The 26344-nt window shown below is 42.5% G+C and overlaps 1 pseudogene; it reads left to right on the top strand.

Annotated features, from left to right (window-relative positions):
• Positions 1-311: 311 nt before the first annotated feature.
• Positions 312-26344, top strand: part of Gm28649 — a 48404-nt pseudogene continuing 22371 nt past the window's right edge.

The following is a 26344-nucleotide window of genomic DNA, read 5'->3' as shown; positions in this document are numbered from 1 at the left end:
TTCCACAGAGCCTCAGCTCTGATGCTCCCTATTTCTTTCCCTGTCCAGCTCAGTCCTGTCCATGAAATGAAAAGTGTCAGGACCTGACTCTAGTCTGGATTCTAGTTAGTCTCCTACATATTCTGTGATGTGTGGCGTGTCCCCAGTGCCAACCAACATGAGTATGACATTTGTAAGGATGGAAACAGTCAGTGGGGTTGGTGAAGTACCTCTGTCTTTCCAAATATCTTAGTCTCATTGGTATTTTATCTCCCTTGGAACTCTCTGCTCATCTTTAGGAAATGTCAAAAAATAATAATAATAATAAGGAAATGGACATAGATGAAAGCCTTTACTCCTGCCAGCTGTGAATGGTACCCAGGACGAGAGATGGAGATTGGGAGAAGGCAAACAGTGGGGCAGACCCTAACCTAGAGTTCTTTGCTGACAGGTATGCACTCGGCCATGAGGCAATGAAGCATCTCCAGGCTTCCAGTGTACTGATATCAGGCATGCAGGGTCTGGGTGTGGAAATTGCCAAGAATATCATCCTCGGTGGGGTCAAGGCAGTCACTCTCCATGACCAGGGCACTGCCCAGTGGGCTGATCTGTCTTCCCAGGTATCATCTCTTTTTGGTGTCTCCTTGCTTAGGCCCCAACATGTACACTGCATGTGTTTCAGTGTTATCTTCCTACCCCCTTTTCATAGTTCTACCTACGTGAGGAAGATATTGGTAAAAACCGATCTGAGATATCCCAACCATGCCTTGCTGAACTCAACAGTTACGTTCCTGTGTTTGCCTACACTGGACCTCTAATTGAGGAGTTCCTTAGTGGTTTTCAGGTACCCTGGAGTATCCCCATGCCTCCTCTCTTATTCTTCCAGGTTTGTTGCCATTTAGGCTGGCAACTTGTGTCAGATCTGGTTCTGGAAAACTAGGAGATGAAGGTAGCAGGTAGAGCTCCCCAGAGGGGCAGATTCTCTTGCAGAAAGGTGTTGTGTTATAGTGAGATCTGGATGGAGCACAGCACCTGCATGTATAATTTTCCAGCCCTTATATGAGAGAATATAATGAGAGGAAACCCAGAATGACTGGGTATTCACTCTTGATGGATAGAACCTGGCTGTAGGTAGCCAGCTGTCTATTTTTACCAGATAAATGAACTTAGGTGGTCTCCAGACCTTGTTTGTCTAGCACTGCTGTTATTCCTGTAGTTGGTAGTGTTTTTAAAAGCTGTTTTCTGTCCCTTGTTATATCTGATGCCCACTGAGACTTGTGTGTCCATGGGACAAAAGGCTGTGCCAGCTGAGCCTGGGTGTTGGATTCTTCACCCTTCTCCCTCACTTCTGTCAGCCTTTTTATTATCTCAATCTACCCCAAACCTGGGCCTATTGTTCTTTACAGGTATTGGTTCTTACCAACACTCCTTTGGAATATCAGCTGCAGGTGGGTAAATTCTGCCACAGCCACGGAATCAAGCTGATAGTAGCAGACACTCAGGGCCTAGTTGGTTGAGTGCTTGCCTTTGTCTAACTTCTACCAAACATAGACCAAGAGACTCCCAAGCCTTCTTGTCCTCCTCCACCAACCAGTTTTCAAATATTTTTTTCTTTTTTTTTTTCCTGTGTGGTATGAACATCACCTGATCTGTCCCAGTACCTTGAGTGCTGGAAGGCCCTGTGCTTGGTCCAAAGCATCACTCCCTTTGCCTACTTCCCTAGACAACTCTTCTGTGACTTTGGAGAGGAAATGTTTCTCACTGATTCAAATGGGGAACAGCAACTCAGTGCAATGGTTTCAATGATCACTAAGGTAAGGAGGCCAGCCCCATACATTCTCATGCAGAGGAGGTAGGCAGTAATTATTTACTTTTGTTGTTTTCCTTTCCTTTTCCTGTTCTCTGAACCTCCTTTTCCCTCTGCTCTCCTTCCTTTCCCAAGTTTCCTTTGTCTTGAGGATTCCTTTCCTATCATTTCCCATTACCTCACATTCTTTATATTCTTTTCCTGTTCCCCCTTTCCTTCCCTTCCCCTGTCACCACCAACAGTTTGACTTGGGATCTGTCACCAAATAACCTAGTCAGTAACCTATCAGTGAGGGATATTAAAAATTAGTTGCCTGACCTTTAAATCTTGGGAAGTTTTTCTTTTCTTTCTTTTTCTTTTCTTACTTTGTGTGTGTGTTTGTGTGTGTGTGTGTGTTTGTGTGTGTGTGTGTGTCTGTGTGTGTCTGTGTGTCTGTGTGTCTGTGTGTCTGTGTGTGTGTGTGTTTCAGACAATCTCCATAATGTTGTTAAGCCTAGGTTGGTTTGAATGCAGGGTAAACCTTCTGCCTCAGCTTCCAGGATGGGGGATCATAAGCATGCCACACTTGGGAGGCTTACTGTATATATACTTTTTTCTTTTTTTAATTAGGTATTTTCTTATTTTACATTTCAAATGCTATTCCAAAATTCCCCCAAAAACCTCCCACCCCACTCCCCTACCTTCCCACTCCCAATTCTTGGCCCTGGTGTTCCCCTGTACTGAGGCATATAAAGTTTGCAAGACCAAAGGTCCCCCTCTTCCAAATGATGGCCAACTAGGCCATCTTCTGCTACACATGCAACTAGAGTCACGAGCTCTTGGGGTGCTGGTTAGTTCATATCGTTGTTCCACCAATAGGGTTGCAGACCCCTTTAGCTTTTTAGGTACTTAGGCCTGTGTTCCATCCAATGGCTGACTGTGAGCATCCACTTTTGTGTTTGCCAGGCACCAGCATAGCCTCACAAGAGACAGCTATATTAGCGTCCTTTCAGCAAATTTTGCTGGCATATGCAATGGTGTCTATGTTTGGAGGCTGATTATGGAATGGATTCCCTGATGTGGCAGTCTCTAGATGGTCCATCATTTCATCTCAGCTCCAGTCTTTATCTCTATAACTCTTTTGATGTGTGTTTTGTTCCCAATTCTAAGAAGGAGCAAAGTGAACACACTTTGGTCTTCATTCTTCATGAGTTTCATGTGTTTTGCTGCTTGTATCTTGAGTATTCAAAGTTTCTGGGATAATATCCACATATCAGTGAGTACATGTCATGAGAGTTTTTTTTGTGATTGGGTTACCTCACTCAGGATGATACCCTCCAGGACTATCCATTGGCCTAGGGAGTTCATAAATTCATTCTTCTTTTTGCTTTTTCCCCAACCAGGAGAATCCAGAACTTTTCACCTGCTTGGAGGACTCCTGGCATAGATTTGAAAGTGGTGACTTTGTCTCTTTCTCAGAAATTCAGGGCATAAGTAAACTCAATGGCATTGGTCCCATATAGATCAATGTTCTGAGTACTGAAGCCTGGGGAAGGAGGGTGAGAAGTGATAGCACAGAACAAAGGGAAGGCTGGCTGCTAAGTGCTGCCTCAGAAGACAGGAGTTTACACTGGAGCTTTTCACAGCAGACTGGGCTGGTCTCCAACTCACCTTAGTCCTCTTTCCTGAGGCCTGGGATTAGAGCCACCATGCCTTAATAGAACAGGGCCTAATGTGTGTCTCCCACCTCCAGCGCATGCATCATCTCTTTCTGTGTCTCTGGACTGATTCTCGAGTATTGTCAGGCACACCACTTATTCTTTAGTTTATTCCTTTTTGACTCGACCCTACCCCCTACCCCCATTTCTGGTTTAATTTTAGACAATTCGATTTTTTCTTTTAAGTACTAAAAGGACAGAGTGACTAGTATGTGTGATTGGTAAGCTGGTTTCTGGTAGACTATGGCTGGAAAAACGGCTCAGTTTTTAAGAGCCCTTGTTCTGTGAGCATTATGACTGAGTTTGAATTTAGAATAACCATTCAAAGTGCTACTATGCAGTCAGGAAGGCAGCACATGGAGGTAATCGCTACCCTGTGGCTTGGAGGAAGCAGATAAAGATGGATCCTGATGAAGGCTCACCTCAGTTGTCCAAACTGCCTCAATGAGAAAATGTATGAAGACAGTGTGGTAGTGATGGAAGAGTTTAGGAGGGGAGTCTACAGTAATTTAAAACACAGCAGTTTGAGTGTGCAGGAGGCCAAAACCAGTGTGTCCGAGCAAAGGTGTGAGATTAACAAAGCTTCTGTAGAGATGATATCCCTAAATTAAGACACCTGCAGAAAACTAAAGTGAGACGTGTGAGGTCAACCACAGTCAAAGTAGCATGATGTTTTATAACACGTTTGATAGAAGTGAGGTACTTGTGAGTCTTACATATTTGATGCTGGCTTCAGTTGTCTTAGCATGCTGAACTTTACTCCTAAAAGATTTATCTAGTTACCCCTGGTATCAACTCCTTTGTTTTGTCCAGACTTGAATGATTGTGATGCTGAGTACAAAAGGTGATGGCTGTTTGTTAGGAAGTCTTTCTACATGCATGAGCTGAAATTGATCAGTGATGAAAGGGGAACAAAGATGACTTTTTTCTGTTTTGTAGCCCTCCACCATTGGGCTCTGTTAATATAACCTGTTTGTGGATGATGGCATGCACATGTAATCCTGGCAATCAAGTGGTGGTTGCAGGAAGATTACAAGTTCAAGCCCAGCCTTAGTTATGGAGCAAGAGGCCAGCCTAGGCTATGTGAATCTCTGTCTCCAAGTCAACAAGCACATGAAAAAGAATTGCTTTTGTTTTCAAAACATAAAGACTTTCTCTTCTCTATAGTCACTAAATATTAGTAATATACTGAACATTAATATAGCAAGTCAGTTGGTAGACTTCTTGCTGTGCTCTCACAAGTTCTTAAGTTTGATCCCCAGAACCTTTGTAAGAAAAGTTAGGTCCTATGGCTTGTATCTTTACAGAGCTTGTGTGTAATGCTTGGGAGATAGAAACAAGTAGATTTCTTTTTGTCTTGTGTATTTATTTATTTGTTTATTTATTTGTTTATTTATTTAATTTAGTGTGTGTGTGTGTGTGTCTGTGTGTGTGTGTGTCTGTGTGTGTGTCTGTGTCTGTGTCTGTGTCTGTGTCTGTGTCTGTGTCTGTGTCTGTGTGTCTATGTTTTGTGATATGTCTGAGAGCTGCAGACATTTGTGAGATGCCTAGCATAGGTGCTTAACCAAATTGCTGCTTTCTGGGAAAGCAAGAAACACTCACACTCAGCCACTGAATCAGATTTTGGACAGAGGAGACATCTTTTCCCTCCCGATTTTGTTTTTCTGCATTGAAACAGAAGAATGTGGTGTCAACTTCCTAACCCACAGAGTCTGAAGCTGTATGAGTGAAACTGTGGCCATTTTGTTTGGTGTATGTAGCCATTGACCTGCTGTGAACTCTGAATCCTAGTGAGTTGATTTCTGAAGGGTTGGGGTGAGCGTTGTGTAATGTATACCTGTGCCTTTGATGGATATGCTTTTTTTTTGTTTTTGCTATTTTTTTCCTTTGTTTGTTTTTTGGTTGGTTGGTTGGTTGGTTGGTTGGTTAGTTGGTTGGTTGGTTGGTTGTCCTTATCTGAGTAGAGCTTGCAATTGAATGAAAGCTGATGTGTTTTAGGCTTGGACTGTGAGTTTTTTGTACTTGATCTTGGGAGGGTAGCAAAGGCAAAGATTGGAATGGCAGTCTCCTCCATCTTTTTCATCTTCCAGATCCCTATAACTTTAGTATCTGTGATACCTCCAGCTTCTCTGAGTACAACCCTGGAGGCATTGTCAGTCAACTGAAATTACCTCAGAAGATCAATTTTGTGAGAAGGTCATGAGGGGCTGTGAGTAAAAGGACTACTGCTTTTGAGATTTAAAGGTTTGTCATCCTAGTCTCGCAATGCTCCATTATCCACACAGACCCCTACTCACCTTGTTGGCAGAGCCAGATTTTGTGGTCACAGATTTTGCTAAGTGCTGTTGTCCTGCTCATCTACACATTGGCTTCCCAGGCCCTGCATCATTTCTGTACTAAGTACAGCAGTCCTCCTCAGCCCCATAATGAGGTAAATGAGTGGGAAGCCAGCCAGGAACCTCTGATTTGCCTGAGTTCTATACCTGTTCTTTCTCCAGTATGGCCTAATAGGCTCTATCCAAGTTCCTTTGGTCCAACCAGGAGGATGCAGCAGAATTGGTGACCTTAGCCCAGTCTGTGAATGCTCAAGCTTTGCCAGCAGTTCAGCAGGATTTCCTGGACATCGACCTTACCTGGAAGTTGGCCTATGTAGCAGCTGTGGATCTGGCACCCAAGAATGCCTTCTTTGGCGGTTTGGCTGCCCAGGAAGTCATGAAGGTCAGCCCTAGTGGGAAAGGGTATGGCTGCTGTGTGCTTCTGATGCCATCACTGACTTTTAGTCCAGTTAGGCTACTGTTACTGACAACCATCTTTCCCCAGGCTTTCTTCTGGAAAGTGTATGCCCATTAGGCAGTGGCTGTACTTTGTTGATGTACAAATGTCTCCCGGAGCACAGAGTAGCCTTCATTGAAGATAAGTGTCTGCCGGTAGGTCCCTGGGAACAGAGCGAAACTTTGGGAACATCTTGAGGAAAGTGTCGCTCTAACCTGTCTGTACTCATTCATATAAATCCAGTGCCAAAACTGATTCAATGGGCAAGTATTTGGATCAGAACTACAAGAGAAGTTTGGCAAGCAGAAATACTTCCTGGGGATTGACACTAATGACCTCTGTTCACCCTTGCTGAAAGGATCTCTCTTTCCCTGATTCCTTTGAGGAGGGGTCTTTTTGTTTTTCATGTCCTGATCACATCACCTATTTTGTTTTGTGGCTGGTTGGAGAAAGGCTTCAGGTAGTTCTTTCTCTTTCCCTCCTCTCAGTCACCCATAGCAATGTGCATCCCTGTGAATGGAATGTTTGTTACTACACAAAGTCTTGTGTTCAGTTGGTGTTTTCTTTTGGGTGTAAAGTTAGCATATGCCATCCCTGTTCACTCTTATCAGATTGTTTACCAACTTCTAGGTAGGTGCAGGTGCCATTGGCTGTGAAATGCTCAAGAACATTGCCATGATTGGCGTTGGCTGTGGGGAGGATGGAAAAATGACAGTTACAGACATGGACATCATTGAGAAGTCAAACCTGAACAGACAGTTTCTCTTCCGTCCCTGGGACATCACAGTGAGAAGAATGGCATGGCTTTCTCTCTCCTATTTGATTCTAACCTAAATGGCTTAGATGTTTCTTCCCCCCCCTCCTCTCCCCTCTTATCCGCTCCCCTCCTTCCCCTCTTTTTTTCCCCCCTATAGTTCCCTCCTGTTTTTCAGACATTCAGATGTGAGGTGAATAGACATTTTTATCTGTCACAATTTTTTCATTTGCATGGTTTTCCCTCCACACCTAAGTGTGGAAGCTTGGGCATTGCAGATGTGACATTGTGAGATGGGTAATAGAGTCATAGCCTGGCAGGTCAGTGTTACCTTGATTGTCTTGCTTATAATTCATCTTTACTTTGCTTTGTTTTTCATCAAGCATCCTAGACTCTAGATTTAGAAAAATAAGGTAACAATAGAAATGGTCCTGGCTTCCTCTAATGGGAAGATTGGAGCAAGTGAGACACTTCCTGATTGCATTTTGGTATCCTCCTCCTGTAACACTGAGTCTGTAAGACTCAATAATTACTTAAATACTATTTGTCTTTCCTTCCCCAGATCGCTCTATCCAGTGGAAAGGACAAATTTCTTCCATACCTTTAGGAAGCCAGTTCAGGGAAGCTAGGAAACTGATGACCAAAAAAAAAAGAAGAAGAGGAAGAGGAAGAAGAAGAAGAAGAATAAGAAGAAGAAGAAGAAGAAGAAGAAGAAGAAGAAGAAGAAGAAGAAGAAGAAGAGGAGGAGGAGGAGGAGGAGGAGGAGGAGGAGGAGGAGGAGGAGGAGGAAGAGGAAGAAGAAGAAGAAGAAGAAGAAGAAGAAGAAGAAGAAGAAGAAGAAGAAGAAGAAGAAGAAGAAGAAGAAGAAGAAGAAGAAGAAGAAGAAGAAGAAGAAGAAGAGGAAGAAGAAGAGAGCTGCACATAGTATATATGGACTATTACTACTAGTACACTAGGATCCCACTCAATCATACATGTACTAAGTATAGTGTATATGCTTCTGTGTGCCTACATACATCTGTACTTTTGTGTACACATACATACAGACACATACATTCAGTTGTTGTAAGACAGTATGTAACATAAAACATATTTATAAAGATGTGAGTATGGTCTGAGTCCTCAGGGATGTTCTGTACTGGAAGTATTTTTGCTGGTAAATGCTTATGCTTATCTCATCTGTTCTTGACATAGTGTGTTAAGTGGACTAATACATTTAAATATTCTGCTTAAGATTCTAACATAGTAAGTTGTGGTGCTTATGACCTATACCCCCAAATGCTCCTGGGAGACCCTTCTTTGACCATGTTGAGCTACTGTTGCAGTAAGTGGCATATGGTTAATGTTAGAATTTCAAATGTGTAAGAGAAGTAAAGTGTTACTGAGAAGTAGCAATTGGAAAATGTCAGGAGGGTGCTTGTTTTCAGTGCTTATGAAGGCTTTTTCCTAGGGAAATGGACCTATCCATGGTGAAACAGTGCCAGTATGTGGGCAGACATTTGACCATGAAAAAGTAGTAGAAGCCTGAGAAAAGATATGACATTCGGATGTGTTGTATTTAAAGAACAGAGTTCAGGTGGAGGAAGCCCCAACCCATTTATATCACAAGTGAAAGTAGAACCAGAGGAGGCTCAGTCTGTCTGTGGTTTTATTCAGGTTACTCTGGATGTCGTTAATTGAAAGTAGAGTAGCTGTTGGCCTATTTTGACCTCATTTCTTCTTTTAGTACTCAAAATATTGTGTGGTGCCAAATTTCATTTATAATCCTTTTTATTTAAAAGAAAGATTTATTTATTTTATATATTTGAGTATGCTATCAATAACTTCAGACACACCAGAAGAGGGCATTGGATCCCACTATGGATGGTTGTGAGCCACCATATGTTTCGGGTGAGTTGCTTTGGCCTGTCCCAGAAGCTGTTAGCTTCTGTATTCTACACTCTCACCTGTGCAGAATACTCTCAAAGGAGTCCTGGAACCAAGATGTCTGCAGCCGATTACAGGCCAAGCAAGTGCTCCCAGCCAGGGCGGACCCCGGGAAGTGGCCAGATGTCTGGGGCCCGAAAAGGGGGCTGCTTTAGAAGTTCTGTGGCTCCCGCCTGTCCCAGCAGCTGTTAGCTTCTGTATTCTGCACTCTCACCCATGCAGAATACACTCAGCAGAGTCCCGGAACCAAGATATCTGCCGCAGATACTCAGGCAAAGCACTCCCGGGCCAGGTGGAACCCTATCCTCTGACCGGGAGAGTGGCCAGATGTCCAGGGCCTGTGCAGAATCAACTCTCGTCGGGGTCCCGGAACCAAGATGTCTGCTGCTGATGCTCAGGCAAAGCGCTCCCGGGCTGGGCGGACCCCTATCCTCTGGCCGGGAAATGATGTCTATCCTTGATGTTGAACTGTACTTATATGCAGCCCAAAGGTAGATAGATACTGTTTTCCCATCCATTCTGTTATGTTCTGTCTTTTATTGCAGGATTTGAGGCTGTTGATTTTGAGAGCTATCAATGGGCAGTGATTGTTGATTCATGTTACTTTGTTGGTGATGGTAACTTTGTCAGAGAGTGTGTATGGGTAGGCGCCCGCACACACATACACAAGTGCTCTAGTCCAGTCTGTCTGTCTGTCCATCAATCCATCCATGTCCTTCCCTTCTTTCAGTATGCTAGTCTGGGATTATTATATAGCCCCTGTGCTTTCTATGGTGTAACTAATCTCCTTAGGTTGAAGTTTACTTTCTTGCACCTTTTTTACAGCTGAGTTTGTAGAACAGATACTGCTTAACTTTGTTTTTTGTTTTTTTTTATCATGGCATGTCTTAATCTCTCCATCTTCCTGTGATTGAAAGTTGTGCTGGGTATCCTGGGCTGGCATCTGTGGTGTCTTAGAGTCTGTAGAACATCATCTCTCCTGGCTTCTAAAGGTCTCCCTTGAAGTCAGGTGAAATTCTAATATGTCTGCCTCTATTTGCTACTTAGTGCTTTTCCCTTGCAGCTTTTAATACTCCTTCTTTGTTGTGTATGTTTATTGTTTCAGTTACTACATGGGGAGAGGACTTTCTTTTCTGGTTCAAATCTACTTGGTGTTCTGTATGATTCTTATACTTTGGTAGGCATTTATTTCTTTAAGGTAGAGAGTTTTTCTTCTATAATTTTGATGAAAATACTTCCTGAGCCTTTGCACTGGGATTTGCTTTTTTCCTCTATCACCATTATTCTTAGGTTTGGTCTTTTCATGGTACCTCAGATTTTCTTTGACATAGGACTTCATTTATTCCCTGGTATCTTTAGTACCCGTGAATCTCTCTCTACCAACTCCTGTATTCTAATGGTGAAACTTGCCTCTGTAATTCCTGTCCAAGTTCCTATGCTTTTCATTACTGCCCCTCCCCCAGTTTGGGTTTTCTTCATTGAATCTGTTTTCACTCGCATGTCTTGAACAGTTTTATCCATTTCTTTACACTATTCTGTAGATGATTTCATAGATTATTGTAGAAGATTCTCTAATTTCCTCTTTAAGGACCTTTATCATGTCCATTAAAAGCTATTTTTAAGTTTAAAGCTTTCTACTTGTGCTTCAGATACTTTGGTTCTGAGTAGAGTATGATGGCTGTATGTTGCCTGTAGGAATATCTTCTGGGGTCCTGATAGCTGTTGAGGTCTGGGGTTTCCAGGTAAAATGTTTCTTAGTATCGCGACCTGAGACTTAGTAACTGGAATGGGCTTTGGTTTACAAGAGGGAGCAAAAACAGGATGTTTGACTAGAGCTGATAAGTCATTGACATGGTTATTGGGGGCAGAGAGTTATCAGAGACCACAGCAAGCAGGTCTACTAAAGAGCTTCCATGCATCTTGTTTCCCAGGGTCATCTTACTGAAATTAGGGGATGGAACAAAGCAATTAGGGGAGTTAGGAGTGGAACATCTGTGGGATCTTTAGAGATGAAGTGTGGTGGGAAGCTGCCATAGGTAGTCATCTGGAATTAGGGATGAGGCTTGTGGATTTGATTTGAAGTATCTGAGAAGGGAGTGTGGGGAGTATGAGTTGTGGGGAGAAATCTGGTTAAAGCTATCCTGCCTGATTTCTGGACCAGAATGGCCTGTAGTTTTCCAGAGAGGTCCTCCTGTAGTTCAGATCTGGAACAAATCAAGGAATGTGTGGAAGGAGATTATGAGGGAAAGATCTGTGGGGTCCACTAGAAATGACTGGGAAGGCTGCTATAGTTATTCTGCTGCAGAGCTGGGGATGACAGTGGGACTTAGACTTGGAGGATCAGAAGGACAGTGTAGGTCTGCAGTTAGCCTACCTGCTTTGCTGAGTAGCTTGTGAGTTCCCAGAGTCCCAGTAGAAACATAATAATGGGAAGTGTGGGATGTGAATTATTGGAACCCATCTGTAGACAGAGAACTACAGGCAACTAAGGAAGTTATTTAGGTATCAGTTATTCATGGGTGCAAGGGGGACTGCAAACCTGGAAGGAAATGGGAGGAAGGGAAGGAGAGACAGGAGACCAAGAAGGGTAATTATCAAGGTCTCATTTATTATGCTGAGGTGTCTTCTTTTTGGTTTGTTGAGTGATTACTTTCTTGCTTGTTCTAGGGAGTGATTTCCATCCTTGTATTGCTTCTTTTCTGTTATTATCCTTTGAAGGGCTGGATTCGTGGAAAGATATTGTGTGAATTTGGTTTTGTCGTGGAATACTTTGGTCTCTCCATTTATGGTAATTGAGAGTTTGGCCGGGTATAGTAGCCTGGGCTGGCATTTGTGTTCTCTTAGTGTCTGTATAACATCTGTCCAGGCTCTTCTGGCTTTCATAGTCTCTGGTGAAAAGTCTGGTGTAATTCTGATAGGCCTTCCTTTATATGTTACTTGACCTTTCTCCCTTACTGCTTTTAATATTCTATCTTTATTTAGTGCATTTGTTGTTCTGATTATTATGTGTCGGGAGGAATTTCTTCTCTGGTCCAGTCTATGTGGAGTTCTGTAGGCTTCTTGTATGATCATGGGCATCTCTTTCTTTATGTTTGGGAAGTTTTCTTCTATTATTTTGTTGAAGATATTAGCTGGCCCTTTAAGTTGAAAATCTTCATTCTCATCAATTCCTATTATCCGTAGGTTTGGTCTTCTCATTGTGTCCTGGATTACCTGGATGTTTTGAGTTAGGATCCTTTTGCATTTTGTATTTTCTTTGACTGTTGTGTCGATGTTCTCTATGGAATCTTCTGCACCTGAGATTCTCTCTTCCATTTCTTGTATTCTGTTGCTGATGCTCGAATCTATGGTTCCAGATCTCTTTCCTAGGGTTTCTATCTCCAGCGTTGCCTCGCTTTGGGTTTTCTTTATTGTGTCTACTTCCCTTTTTAGTTCTAGTATGGTTTTGTTCATTTCCATCACCTGTTTGGACCTTTAATGATTTCTACCTGTTTGGCTGTGTTTTCCTGCTTTTCTTTAAGGGCCTGTAACTCTTTAGCAGTGCTCTCCTGTAATTCTTTAAGTGACTTATGAAAGTCCTTCTTGATGTCCTCTAGCATCATCATGAGAAATGTTTTTAAATCTGGGTCTAGATTTTCAGTTGTGTTGGGGTGCCCAGGACTAGGTGGGGTGGGAGTGCTGCGTTCTGATGATGGTGAGTGGTCTTGATTTCTGTTAGTAGGATTCTTACGTTTGCCTTTCGCCATCTGGTAATCTCTGAAGCTAGCTGTTTTAGTTGTCACTGTTAAGAGCTTGTTCTTCAGGTGACTCTGTTAGCCTCTAAAAGCAGACCTGGAGGGTAGCACTCTCCTTAGTTTCAGTGGGCAGAGTATTCTCTGCAGGCAAGCTCTCTTCTTGCAGGGAAGGTATCCAGATGTTTGGTGTTCGAACCAGACTCCTGGCAGAAGTTGTGTTCCACTCACTAGAGGTCTTAGGATATCGTGGGGAATCCTGTGTGGGTCCTTGCGGGTGTCGGGTGACTCTGCTGGCAAGGTAGCCCGGGGCTCGAGTGGAGCGGGAGGGGCATGTGCCCCAGGTCAGGCCCAGGTAGTCTGCTTCCCTATGTACCGCAGTCTCAGGTTCCTCGCGATTGGATTGGGGCAGGCACTTTGTTCCACTCACCAGGGGTCTTAGGATCCCGTGGGGAATCCTGTGTGGGCCCTTTCGGGTGTCGGGCGAGACTCCACTGGAACGGTAGCCCGGGGCTCGAGTGGAGCGGAAGGGGCTTGTTTGATAGTCTTAAAGGGAGTTCTGATCCAACCTCCCCTAGATCTTTAGCCTCAGAAGGATTGCTGGCCTTACAACAAGTGGAAAAAGCTATTGAAGAGCAATTTGTCACTTATATAGATTACTCTTTGCCTTTACAGCTGTTAATTTTTAATACGATTCATATGCCTACAGCACTGTTATGGCAAATGTCTCTTCTATGTGGATACATTTGAGGATTTCTCCTAAACATTATATCTTGCCATATTATGAAGCAGTAGTTCAGATGGTTATCCTTGGAAAGAAGCAGGCTCTAACTTATTTTGGCAAAATAATATTTTGGTAAAAGAAAATGTCTTAAATGTACTACATTATCTCCAGTGCCACATTTAGGAGTTAATCCACGAGGTCTTATGGCTAATCATATTTGGCAAATGGATGTAACTTATTGTGCGGAATCTGGAGATTTAAAATATATACATGTTTGTATTGACACTTGTTCGGGATTTCCTTTTGCTTCTCTACATACAGGAGAGGCCTTGAAAAATGTATTTGATCATTGCCTACAAGCCTTTAATGCCATGAGATTGCCTAAACTTATTAAGACAGATAAAAGGCACCCTATTCTACCAAGAATTTTACTTCATTTTGTAAAGAATTTGACATCAAATATAAATTGGAATTCCTTCTAACCCCATGAGACAAGTTGAACGTGATCATCGTACTTTAAAAAATTGGCTATATAATCTTGTTCTTTACATATATTCAAACTAGTAATGGTTTAAGATAATATTTTGGTATTTTTAGACAATGTGCATGTCAAATTGTAAAAAAAAAATTGATATTGGTGTCCTCAATTAATGGTATTAATTCTTGAGGACCTATACTTAATCAATTGCTGCAAATGAATGCTCTTATTTCTGATCAATAAATAAATAAGTTATTCACATGTGACTATAATAACTTTTCAAGCATTCTAGTTACAACCGCTCTTCAAGAGAAACAATTGAAAGTGTAGTCACTGCCCATTTTATATTAAATCTGACTATAACAGTCAAGTATTTAAGATGTTTTGTCAACAATTTAATAATTCTCAAAGACAAGGTATTGTAGAACTTTAAAAATTCTATCTTCTTAAAAAAAAAAGAAGGGGAGAAGTTATAACCCCATGCACATTATTTAAATCATACTTTTATTTTTAAGAGTTTTAAAATTTGGATGTCAAAAGGAATTAATAAACGCCTTACAGTATCTTAAAACTAGACATAATTATGTCTAGGTGAGATGATAAAGATCCACTTAATGGCACATGGCATGATCCTGAACAGAAAGTTAATATGGGGGATAGAGGGGGTGTCTCTTTTTTCCACAGAATGCTGCAGAAGCATGCTAGCTTCCAAAATGATTCGTGTGACAGAATTACCTGTGAGTTCCTGAGTGCCCTGACAGTGGTGACAAAAAAGCTGTGTTGAGCACACAGAGAAAGAGGAATCAGGGAGAGCAGCCACTTGCAAACAAGATTGAGGAACTTCCTATCTCTGCCATGGGCTACAGCAAGGAAAGCTGATCTGGTGTCAACTTGGGGACAACTAAAAATGATGACCCATGAGGCGGAGGAACTGCTACAGTGTATTTGACAAGATTTTGTCAGAGACACTGTTTTTGGCCATTCAAGCTAACTCCCCTGTATGTGTGAAAGCTTTTGTATTTTACCTATATGATATAGTGTTAGATAATTTTAAGAGTTAAGATCACCAATCTTGACAAGTCTTTTCATATTCATTGTAAATGTCAATTAACTAATTGTGTAGATCCTAATTTAGATATGAATCTGCTGTTATTATTTTGTTCTTTAGACCTGCTTATGTTTCCCTGCCTGTTAGAGTTAGGAAATGAACCTTGGTTTAAAAATCAGGGAATGCAAACATGGAAAAGGTCAAATGAGCAATTTTAAGATTTACTGCTTTACAATTTTACCTTCAATATCTACCACAGCTTTAGATCAACAGCTGTATACTGCTCATTTTGCTAATGATATTCATAAGAATATTCCCATAGCCTTGTCAGAGCAACTTATTGTAGATAAAAAATTGGAAGCAAAGGTTAATGTCTTAGAAGTAGTAGCCTCAGAAATAAGGCAGGATATAGCAAATATTAAGGCTACAAATAAAGAAATTTCAGATATTAGAAGAATGTTGCCTATTCACTGACATTCAGAATTTCTTCTAGAATTGTAAGAGAGATAGTGAAAGAAATCAGGTTGTACTATCCACTACATAGAGTTAGAGATCTCAGAGCAAGCTTAACAACATACGTTTAGAATTCTTATTATAGTTTTGTACGGAGGAACTTATTGTTACCGTAGTTAATGCTTCAATACAAGCCATTCTTGAGACCAATTCTACCCTTGCTAGAGATTGTTAGATTTGGTTTTTTGTCCCAGCCTTCTTTTTATGAAGGAATAGCCCTTTTTGGAGAGGTAATTGCTACCAATGATACTTCCTTTCTGAGATGGCATCTGGAATCTAAAGAAGAGCTGACTCCTGGCCAAATATCTGGTATTGGTCTCTGTCTTTTGGGACCCCAGATGCTTCCCTCCTTGCCCCTGTTTGAGTGTGTATTCAAACCCTGCCTCTCATCCTTGCTTCTTAGCCTTTTGAGACCCTTTGTGGACATTCTGTTGCTTTTGTCACTTGGCCCTTAGGCCTTTAATAGATTAACCAGTTTTGTTAAGTCACAGATTGAAGCTGCTTTAAGCAAGCTGGTTGCAGTTCACTACTATAAGCTGGATATCTGAGACCCAGACAAAAATCTCCCTTCCACCAATGCAGAAAGAGCAGTTGCTGGCCTCCAGTTTTCTGCCCTTGCTGCAAACACAGATTCCCCTTGGTTCCTGAAGCCATGGAGACAATAGAGATGAGGAGGGTGAACTCCAGCTCCTAATATAGCATGAGAGCCACAAATTGTGGTATTACCATTGGCATAATTCTTGTAGGTACACCCCACAGAGACCTTGCTGAATCTGAGGTTGACAATTCTCCTTTAGGAGCTGCACACGACTTAGAACTGTGCATACTGGTTCGTGATAATATGAATCCAGTATGGGCACCAGCATGGGTACAAGGTTAAACGCTGCAGGGAAAGGTCCAACTAGACCATTTCTGAGTTCCCTGCGAGACACAACTGGTTTGGACGGAGGTTGGTATATAGTTTCAGTTACAACAAAAAAATCGTTCTAAGGCTCTGCCTCCCCTCCCCAAAAGATACCAAGATTCATGAGTGTGGGTTGTGACAGCACCCATGGGAGGAATCGGGTCAATGCTCCCCCAGGAATGGTTAATGCCCACTCATCCAAGGATGGGAAGATCATTTGATCACCTCAGTTAAGTGTGGCCTTTTAAAATTAATTCAAAGGGGGGAGATATTGGAGACCATACATTGAGAATGTAAGCCTTTCGCAGTTTCCCATCCCAATAAGCCAAATGGCCTTGTGTTAAGGAGCCAGTCACCTCCTCCTCCCTATCCCTTCCTAGCACCTAAGACTCTAAAAGATTGAATTATAGTCCCCTCTTCCTTATCTCTTCCTGACTCCCAAGACTTCTAAGGACAAGAGTTATGTGCTGAGCCCTGCCTGACACCCAGGGCTGTTAAGGAGTAATCTACACTCTGGAGATAAGACTCAGAGTGCCTCCTGCCTGCAGTCAGAATTCAGCCTTCATGTCTCCAGATGCCTGCTTCTTTGTTCTTTTTTTTTTTTAATTTCCCCTCAGCCCCTTCCTATTTTCCCTCTCTGTGTGCTTATAACCTGGCTTTTCAGCCTAATAAGTGGAGACCTTGACAGGAATCCTCCTTGGTCTCTTCTCTTCTTTCTTGTTCATTTCTCTTCCAGGTTTGTGGTCCTCCTCGCACCCACGAATAACTGGGTCCTACTGGACAGGACATACCATTGGACTTTCTATGGGGTGGCAATCTGCTTCAGTTCCATTTACTCCTTCCCTGAACTCTTCCACACTGTAAGTATCTGCATCTGTTTCAGTCGGCAGCTGAGATCCACTCAAGAGGATAGCACCGCTACTAGGCTCCTGTCTGCAAACAGAACAGAGCATCAGTAATAGTGTCCGAGTTTCATACCTGCTCAGTCACTGAATGCCCTATGGTTCGGTCTTTACTCCACTTTTGTCCCTGCATTTCCTTTAGACAGGATCAATTTTGAGTCAAAAATTTTGAACATCAATGAGTGGCCCCGTGCCTCAAATGGGGGCCATTCTATCTGCTGGATGTGGTCTCTTCAGCTCTGTCTCCCTACTGTTGGGCATTTTGGGTATTGCCATACCCATTGAGTCCTAGAAGCCTCTCTCTCACCACTCTGGGACATTCTAGAGATTCCTCTCTCCCCCATCCCACACTGCTCCATATTTCAATTTACTCTTCTGGGCCACTGTGCTTCTCTTTTGTCTCCGGCCATGCCTCATTCTGCTGCTGCCTCCCCCCAAATCCCGTACCCCCAGCCCCCACTTTTCCTGCCTCTTCCCTCTCCTACCCAGGTCCCTCCCTCCCTCTGCCTCTGCCTCTGGTGATTATTTTGATCCCTTGTCCAAGTGTGTTTGAAATATCCAAAAATGGGTCTGCATTCTTGTTAAGTAAGCTTCCCCCAGTCTGTGAGTTGTATCATGGGAATTCTGAACTTCTTGGCCAATACCCACTTATCAGTTAGTAGATACCATGCATGTCTTTTGGGTCTGGGTTACCTCATTCAGGATGAGATTTTCTAATTCCATGATTTTGCCTGCAAAATTCATGATACCATCATTTTTAACAGCCAAGTAGTATTCGATGGTGGACATGAACATTTTCTGCATCCATTCTTTGGCTGAGGGACAACTGGGTTGTTTGCAGCTTCTCAATATTATGAATAAGACTGCTAGGGAACATAGTGGACCATGTGTCCTTGTGAAATGGTGGAGCATCTTTTGGGTATATGCCCAGGGGTGGTGTAGCTGGGTCTTGAGGTAGATCTATTTCCAATTTTTTGAGGAAATGTCAGATTGATTTTTCAGAGTGGTTGTACCAGCTTGCAATCCCACCATCAATGGAGGAATGTTCCTCTTTCTCCACATCCTAGCCAGCATCTGCTGCCACCTAAGTTTTTGATCATGGCCATTCTGAGTAGTGTGAGGTGGAATCTCAGCGTGGTTTTGATTTGTATTTCCCTGATGACTAAGGATGTTGAACATTGCTTTAAGTGCTTCATGGCCATTTGGATTCCTCTGTTGAGAATTCTCTTACATGGATTCTCAGATACCATTCTGATCGAAATTGTGTCCCAAAGTTGTAGGAATACTTGTTTATTTTTTCTGTGTGAGTGTCCTCAGCCCATCTTCAGGCTTTGACAGTTCTTTTCTTTCTGAATGATTTAGTTTAGTGGTGATGCTTTTACCCATATGTTTGATTTGTTGACTTTTCCTGTTCTGAGGTTTCCAATTTTTGCCCAGGAGCTTAATGTTTCTTGGATGATTTTCTTAACTGTTTTCATCTTTCATCTAGATTATTTTTTTACCGACTTGTTCACTACATTGATCTGTTTTGTTGAATCATCTTGTGGCCCTTGATAATTTTAGAAACTTACTTGAATTCTTTGGCTTTTCAACCATTTCATTGTGAGTAATTTGACTGATGAACTCTTACAGTCATCTTGTACAGTAGACTCAAAATGAGACTAATTTTCTCATTTACAACATGTTGTGAAGGGGAAACCACAATAAAAAGGCTTGGAAGATGGTTGAGTTTGCAGAATGCTTGCTACAACATATGAACACTGGTTCAGATCCCCAAGACCCACATAAATGCCAGCCTCCTAATTCCAGCACCTTAATGTTGCATATTAATTAGGGTATCATTGGGGGAAGCCCAAAAGCTAGTCAGGCTTGTTCTGCCTGGTTTATATGAGACGCTTTGGCACCAGTTTAAACAGAAATTACAAATGAGGGAGATACCCGGTGACAATCTTTTGGAGTTTTTCCTTCTAGAACCGTCTTTAGAGGCTCTTTTTGTAGATAACTATTGCTTAAATTTGGTCATAGTTGTTGAATGTTGTATTATCTTTACAAATTAGGACTGAAGGTTTTGCGAGGTATATAGAAGGCTGGGTCTCTTACGCTCTCTAGATCATCTTCTGTCCAGGCTCTTCTGGCTTTTTAAGAGTCTCCATTGAGAAGCCAGGTATAAATCTGATAGGTGTGTCTATATATGTTACTTGGTGTTCTTCCCTTGCAAGTTTTTAGTAGTTTTACTTTGTTCTGTGTGTTATTATATAGTCCTTTGGTTATTATATGCTACAGGGACTTTGTGTTCTGGTCTAAATTATGGAGTATTCTGTATGATCCTTGTACTAATATAGGCATCTCCTTCTTTAGCTTCTGAAATTTTTCTTCTGTGCTTTTGTTGAAAACATTTTACAGGTCTTTGAGCAAGGTTGTTTTTCTACTTCCTATGCATGTTTTTTTTTTCCTTAGTTGGATATGTTCATAGCGCCCCAGATTTCCATGGATGTTTTGTAAGAGGAAAATTTTACATTTAACATTTGTTTTGAAAGATATGTCCATTTTTCTGTCATATTTTTAATGTCAAAGATCCATTCTTCCATCTGTTGTATTTTTCTTGTTAAAGCTTGACTCTGTAGTTTTTGTTCTAGTTCTAGGATTTTTCATTTCCAAGATTCCCTCAGTCTGGGATTGCTTTATTGGTTCTATTTCCACTTTCAGGCCTGGATCAGGTTTATTCATTTCTTTCAACTGTTTGTTTGTTTATTGCTAGATTTCCTTAATACATTTATTTAATTCCACACATTCTTTCTGTTTTCCAGACTTAAGATGTTTATTCATTTACTCTTTAAGGAGCTATATCTTTTTCAAGTAAACAGTTTTAGATATTTTTTCATATGCTTCATCTATCATGAAATATTTAGGGCCTACTGTGACAGGATACCTGGCTGCTGTCCCTGATATTATTGTGTTCTGACTCTGGGATTGATGCATGTGGGTTTAGGGTGATTACAGGTTTTGCTGATGATTTCTAGTTTGTCTTTGTTGGGTAGCTGTTTTGTTCCAAGATTTCTGTTTCCTCTCTGGATTGTAGACAGAGTGAACATTGTTTCTTTCCTGGCAGTAAATGTATGTGGACCTGAGGATTGTGGCCTTGAAAGTACCAAGTAAATTGGGTTTCTGGTTACTAGGACCATACATTTAGGAATACTGATAGGCGAGGGACACTTCCCTCACCTGAGTAACAATTCCTGCCTACCAAGACCTATCACTGAATGTAATGTTGGTCCTAGTCCTGTGTTTTCCTCTGGTCACACTTTGCCAGTCCTTCAGATCCAAGCACCTAGAGTTTTCCATCTCTCACTAGAGGGTATCTCAGGACTCCCCTACTTCCTGCAGATACCTGAGGTGATAGGAATTACCTGAAGCTTGGCCATGGCTGCTTCTCGCTTATTGCCTGTTCCATGGACAGCCTCTGCTTTCTATAATTCCTCTCACAGGACCACCCCAGAAAAAATATGACATGGCTTAAGAGAATCAGCTCCTTGGGAGCTTTTGGTCCTCCCGAGTTCTCTAATACTTTCCAATACTGTATGTTTTTCTCAGGGATAGGAGGGAATAGGGCCTTTCCAGCTTCTCATGAGGCTACTAAGGCAAAGACACCATTTCTACTATTGGCATCCTGCCATGTTAGATTGTACACAAAGATGCAGGTCTGCTCCACCCCTACTTCCCTCATCTGGGTAAAAGCTCATGCCTACCAAATGCTAAGGGAGTAGAGTCAGCGAATGGCATTCCAGTCCCAGGTCTGTATCTTTTCTCCAGCCACACCTTCCTAGTACCCAGATCCAAGCATCTGGCTTAGTAGACCAGGAATTTAGGTTCTTGGGAACTTTGGGTCCTCTACAATTCTCAACTACTTTCCAATAATATGTCTGTATGTCAGGGATGGAAGAAGGGGCCCTTTGTATTTACTTACTTACTGTATTGCCAGTGTCAAAACATATCACAACAGACAAGGGAATTGACAGAGCCCATCAACACCCACATTAAACCTTTAGATAAAGGTCCATGTTCTGAGGCTCTTGTTTCCCTGAGCAGTCCAGCTGGCCACTGGCAGTTCTGACTCAAGGACCTTCAGAGCAAAATGGACAAACACAGGCTAGGGTCAACAAAACAACAACACAACACACAAACTATCAGGGGTACTCCTGTCTCAAACATTCTCTCCTGCAAATGGAATTGAGAAGACCAGGCCAAATAAACAGACCCAGCCTTCCCAGGGAAATCCACAAACAGATTATGAGAAATGAAACCATTAGCCACCCTCCCTGTCTCCTTTTCACTCTATGGCTGATTTCATAGGCTGTACATAACTAAGCTGCTGCTACAGTGGGCACTCTTTTCCTACAAGTATACACTATGTGAAGACACTGAAGAAAATAATCTTCTGGGAGCTATGAGGGACCCTGTGGCTTTGACTAATTTGGTTCTCCTGAGAATCCCCTGCATCTTAGCCTTTCAAGCTCCTGCATGGTGGATATAGTCAAGGGACATTTGCCAGAGGTACTGGGAAGCCAAACCCCTTTCAGGATGATCCCTGGAACGTTTTCGTAGCACAAAAATGGAAGTAGTGAGGTCAAATAGCACATTCAAATAAAAAACCTCTCTAGGAGAATGAAGTCCACATCTGCTGTAAATACCTGAAGACTAAGGAATTGGTACATCAGAGAAAGTCCCCATGTATTCTCATTCATTCTCTACCTGCCCCCTTCTTTCTCTCATACACACACATTCAGAAGCTCACACACAGTCACACAGACATACCCAACTCACACAGACAGCCTCAAAGTGCATCAACCTAAGCACCCAAGTACACAGCAAACTTATCATGGACAATTATATCCAAGTATCTCTGAATTCAAGTAAACTGCTGCTTTCGTAGAGAACACCTTCTACCTAAACTTTGTAAGTATACATCCAGAATTGTAAAATACAAGTGAGGTTTGGAAAGAAAGTCCCCTGGACAGCCAGGTCCTCTTATGTCTTATCTGAGGAAATATAGATAATATCTGAGGAATATCCAATAAAATATTCATGTAAAAGACCAGGCTGCCCCAGTGCTACGCAGCCAGCAGAAGGGGACAAGTATGCTGCCCATAGGTTATGAGGGTGATGGGCTGGAATTGGGAAGGGTGACCTGCAGTGAGCCCCTGAAACCATGGAGATCTGCTAGGCCAAGGTTTTAGATAAGGTGTTAGTCAGAAAGGTTGCATTAATAGGATTTCAATACCATGCCTGATGGCCAGATCTTTGAGGTCCTCACAAATTCTGAGTGAAAGCAGGGTGCTACTCTGCATCTGTGCCAGAATTTCAGAAAGTTTTCTTTTTTTTAACTGTTGGGAGAGCCCACTAGGCTTAGTGATTCAAAACAGGTCCTGAACTACAGGAAATCAGCTCTTTCTTGAATGAGCTTGCACAGAAGGAGGACCCTGATCCTAACTGATAAGAAAAGCCTCTGGATTCACAGCCACTCAGGAAACTGCTGTCAGATAGACCCTGCAACCCTCAGAATACTAAACAAGAATCGTAGCATCACATACAGTAGAAGAGGGTGTGGAGACTGGAAATCTATTCCAATGGGAGAAAGTCAGGAGCCTGAAGTGGAGGGTAGGACCCTGCAGCAGAGTTGACCTCTGAGCTAATTGTCATACACTGAGCATTGCCCACCATTCCTCAAGGCAGCCATCCTGCAAACTCTGAAGCCCTTGGCATTAGACACCTCAGCAGCAACAAGTCACAACAATTGGGGGATTTGAAGCAGCCCTAGGGATGAGGCCTTACATGCTGATGGTGGAAGTCCAGGAGGTGATGGAGGTGGACACCCAAGTGCAGGAAGAGCAGAGGCAAGAAGAGGATGAGGCCAGAGACAAGGTTCAGGAAGGCCTGGGGGGACAGACTGGGAGTGATCCAGCAAAACAACATTCTCATGGAAGAACTGGAGCTACTGCAGTCCCAAATAGAATCAGTCAATGACAAACCCAGCAGGGTGCCACGAGAGGGTCAAGAGACATGTGGCTGAGAGGAACAGTTCCCACCTGGGAAGCAAACAGGCTGTGATCCAGGGCATCTCAGGCTTCAGGGTCACATCAATATCGTTAGGGATGTTCACACTTCAGGGGAGAGTAAATGTGGAAGAAGAGACTGGGTAGGACATCGGTGGAGTTGGAAGGTCACGGTGTATGTTTGGTCTATGCTGTTGAATGAGTGAGCCCAGTGCACTTGGCATAAAGAGGAGTTTCTCTGCAATCTTGCATGACCTTGGATATCTTACAAAAGCCTGAGGGGATAATCTCTGTTCCTGTGTCTCTGAGTGCAGGCATGCTTGCTTTAGTGCATGCCAGCATGGATGTATAGGTGGGTTTCTGTTTTTCCTTTTCTTATATATATGTTTCTCTTGTTCCCTCCGTCCCTCCCTCTCTCTCTCTCTCCCTCCCTCCCTCCCTCCCAGATTCCCTCTCTCTCTCCTTTCTCTCCTATCTGTCTCTGTCTGTCTGTCTCGGTCTCTGTGTGTCTGTCTCTTTGTCTCTCTCTGTCTCTCTTGCTCTGTCTCTCTGTCTCTGTGTGTGTGTGTTTGTGTGTGTTTGTGTGTGTGTGTGAATGAGTGTGTGCACAAAACATACAACTGTGTGACTGTGATTGTTGTGTGTGCAATGGAGAAATCCAGTGCTAGTTAGGGTTTACTGTTGTGAATAGACACCAAGGAAACTCTTATAATGACAACATTTAATTTGGGGCCAGATTACAGGTTCAAAGGTTCAGTCCATCATTATCAAAGTGGGAGCATGGAAGTATGTAGGCAGGTTGCCATAGGAGGAGCTGAGAGTTCTACATAATCTAAAGGCTGCTAGCAGAATACTGACTTCCAGCCAGCTCGAGTGAGGGTCTTTTTGTTTTTATTTTGTTTTGTTTTTTCCCTTTTTATTAAATATTTTCTTTATTTACATTTCAAATATTATCCCCTTTCCTGGTTTCCCCTCTGAAAACCCCTTATCCTCTCCCTAGGGTGAGGATCTTAAGGCCATACCCACACTGACACACCTACTCCAACAAGGCCACACCTCCAAAAGCCACTCCCTGTTTGAGTATTTACAAACCATCATAGCCAGGCCAAGAAAAAAGATTCAGCATTCCCAAGGAAATCTTGGAACATCTTATGGGAAATAAATCCAGAAGCCATCTTGTCTGATTCCTTCCCACACTTATGCCTGATTTCATAAAAAGTCCATAACTAAGCCCCTGCTACAATGGGAACTCTTCCCATCACTATACACTGTGTGAAACAGTGAACAGCACATTGTTCTGGAAGCTTCTAAAGGCCTTGTGCCTTTGCAAGTTGGACTTTGACTAGCTTGTTTCTTCCAAGAGTCTTTTATCTTGGCCTCTCAAGCACCTCTCTCTCTACTTGCTAGCTCCTCCCTGTTGGTGGATATGGTACAAGGACACTAGCAATGGGCACAGGGAAGTAAATTTCAGGATGCTTGCAGAAAAGTGTTTCTTGGCACAAACCAAAGTGCTGAAATCAGATACCACATCTAAATATACATCTTCTCAAGGGAAAATAAGTCCTTATCTGATGTAAATACCCAAAACTAGAGGAATTGCCACAAGAAAGAAAATAAACTTATTTATTTTATTACTTATTTATTCAAAGATATGCACATACACACACACACACACACACACACACACACATAAAGAGAGAGAGAGAATAGTGGGGGAGGTAGCGCCATTAGGCACTCTTGGATATTCCCTGGGTAATAATGTTTAACTTGAAAGGATTTGGGAAAATGAAGAACTCTAAAGAAAACTATCTCCAAACTTGTTTCTTTTGGGAATTTAACTCAGTGCTAGGAAATGAAGTTTTAGACATGACAAGGGAACTTTCTTAATGGACCATCCAGGTCAGACCCAGGTATAATCCTTTGGGGGCCTAGCAAGACTGGAGAATTTCTTGTGCCAGCTGCACTCCTGTTGCCGATTTCCTGCCTGTGACCCTCATAACCAAATGTCCAGCACTTTTGTCCCCAACCACTGCTACATTGGTTTCTGGACAGCCTAGCCTTTAACCTGAATAGTCTTATTATCACTTCAGGGAATAAAACACCTGCCTCTGTACAGTTAACTGTAAGGAACAGTGGTTCTTTGCAAGGCACTCTTCTAGTTTAAAATGCTGAGGGATCCTAGGTAAACATGTATGCCTGTGCTGTGAGCGTGTGTGTGTGTGTGTGTGTGTGTGTGTGTGTGTGTGTGTGTGTGTGTGTATGTGTGTATGTTTGTTACTGTGAAGGTTTGTTTATGCTTATTTTGCTCCATTTCTCCCAAAATGTTGCTTGTCCATGCTACCCTAGAAGTATGTGCTTTGGATCACTTTTGTTTACTGCTTTGAGGATCTACATTTGAAGGAAGATAAAATATTGTAACTTGTGAGTTTAGGAGCCCACGGTCCCAGCCTGGAACTGAGAACAAAGCAGAACAGCCCCCAGGCATGCCAGGGCAGGGCTGTTGTTAAGGCATTCCTAAGAACATCTTGACTGTAAAGATAAAAAGGTATGCAAGGACCAGCAGGGCTATATTATCTGAGCCAACACCATCTGGCCAGAACCTCCCCTCTGTCTATTGCCCCTTGGCACCGGGTAAAGTCATACATCAACTGGTTGCTATGTGAACAAAGATAAGCCCCCAGCCCACAGGAACAAAGTCCTGATGCCCTTTCTGTTAATGTTTGAATAAGCCAATAGTGTGTTACTATGCTGAATTCCACACCCCTAAGCCCCTTACCCCATAAAAACCCCTAGCTTTTGAGCCTTGGGGCCGACATCTGTTATCTCCTGTGTGGGATGCATGTCGGTCCGGAGCTTCGTAATTAAACGTCCTCATGTAATTACATCAAGAGATAGTCCTTCGTGATCTTTTGGGTGCACGCCGAATCGGGAATTGGGTGGCAGTTTCTCCACTAACCTAACACATTCTCACCTTGTATCATGAGACCATATTCTCCCAGTGGTGTCCATATTATGCTGCACATTTATCCAAACAAATACTGGGCTTAGGACACTGGACT

The sequence above is a fragment of the Mus musculus genome, chromosome Y (assembly GCF_000001635.26).
Source record: "Mus musculus strain C57BL/6J chromosome Y, GRCm38.p6 C57BL/6J".
Taxonomy (NCBI): domain Eukaryota; kingdom Metazoa; phylum Chordata; class Mammalia; order Rodentia; family Muridae; genus Mus; species Mus musculus.
The sequence above is the reverse complement of the archived record's forward strand: the minus strand, read 5'-3'. Positions and strand labels throughout refer to the sequence as shown.